The following is a 1,832-nucleotide window of genomic DNA, read 5'->3' as shown; positions in this document are numbered from 1 at the left end:
AGGACTCTTTATTTTTGATGTGGTTCTCTAACTGTTCTTACCAGTGGTGGTGTTACTTGGAAAGCCTCATTACCATTCCCCGTTTCTATAACCTTTTTCCTGGCATGTACAAGGCCCATACCCATACTCCTTTACCCCCACCTACCTTGGCATTGAGGATCATTGCACAATGTGTAAGTGAAGGGGAGTGGAACCGGACCACGTTGGGGCGTAAGTGGGGGTGGAATGGGAAAATAGCCAAAATTGTTAATTGGTGAATATTATATAAACAAGCATACAAATCTATATATATATATATATATATATATTAAAAGAAATGAAAATGTAAATGAGATTTTATAAAATAATTTCAAGAATAAAATTCTTTAAAAAAAATCAGCGGTTTCTTGTTTTGACTTAGTGGGATTTTTGAACTCTCAAAGAGGAGATGTATGGATGCAGGTCGAGAGGACACGGAGGACACGGAAGACAAAGTTAGATGGAGGAGGATGTGGCGACCTCTGAAAAGGGAACAGCTGAAAGAAGAAATGCAACATGTACAGATTTTCTTTTAATTTTCCCCAATCAAACATTTAAGAATAGTGGTTCTGACGTTGTCACAGATTACTATATTTCCCTTTGGTTGACGTTGTTTTGCTTCTTACGGTTAATGCAGATGCTGTAAAGTGGGAACCATCCATCCACCTTTTTGCCACTTTTGTGTCTTAATGCTCACAACACATTCCAGTCTTCCGAGGCCGTTTGCTAAGCTTCTTACTCTGTGGGCTCTTTTTTTTTTGTTTCAAATCTGACCACCAGATGGAGATAAAAGCTAAAAATTCAAACAAAGTATTTTAAACCTGACCTGTATGGAAGAAAGATATAGTCAATGTTTAGTGTAGATGTAGGCAATAATTTATCTACATAACAGCTCTGTAGACAAAAACAAAACAGTGGGCTTTAGATATTTGGCACTGTGTCTACATGAAATTAGAAAAGATGAAACTAAAAGCCTAAATTTAAGTTTTCATGAATACAAAATGTGAATGTTTTTGCTTTTTTTTTCTCTCTCTCTTTTTTTCTCAACACATGAATGGCACTAGACTTTACCCACTTAGGAAAATAGTTCCTAATTCCCGCTAAGAAAGGATCAGATAATAATCCTTTTTATATTCATAGTCCTACAGTAAAAAACCTAATTTAGTTTAAACCCACACAGTATCTTTCATCAGCTACAAGAGGATCATTTTGGGATTGACACAAGCTTAAGATCATCTTACAGATGTGTGTTTTGGCACTGGGAGAGCTGAACTGAAGTCGGTCACCTCTGTCAGTCAAAATAATCCACCAATCTGAGAACGCTAATAACGGACCAGGGCTTGCCTTCAATATCTGCAGCTGAGATTCTTCCCACTGCGATCGTAGCAGAGACGGACATCAGCAAGACCTCCGGAGTGGCCGAAATGCTGAGCGAGTGTCAGCAGCGTCCTTGCATCATCCTGTCCTGTGGGACGTGTCAGAGATGTGCTGACTAACAGCCCTTACATGCCTTCAGGGAGTCTCTAAGACAGCAGAAAAAAACATTACTGTTCAGCAGGACAGAAGGATAATTGCTCACATCTTAGCCTTTCACCATCAGCAGGTCGGATGAGTAAAACCACTGACATAATTACATTAAAAGCACATACATAAGTGTTTTCTCTGGACATAGTGTTCACATTTGTTTTTGTGCCCAATAATTTTCTTTTGCATGCACTTTATTCTCCGATACATTAGATTCACTTTTTCCACTATTTTCTCCATTTTCTATTTCCACTGGAGTATTTAACCAGTGCGGGAGATATTTTGGCCAT

The sequence above is a fragment of the Kryptolebias marmoratus genome, linkage group LG8 (genome assembly GCF_001649575.2).
Source record: "Kryptolebias marmoratus isolate JLee-2015 linkage group LG8, ASM164957v2, whole genome shotgun sequence".
Taxonomy (NCBI): Eukaryota; Metazoa; Chordata; class Actinopteri; order Cyprinodontiformes; family Rivulidae; genus Kryptolebias; species Kryptolebias marmoratus.
The sequence above is the reverse complement of the archived record's forward strand: the minus strand, read 5'-3'. Positions refer to the sequence as shown.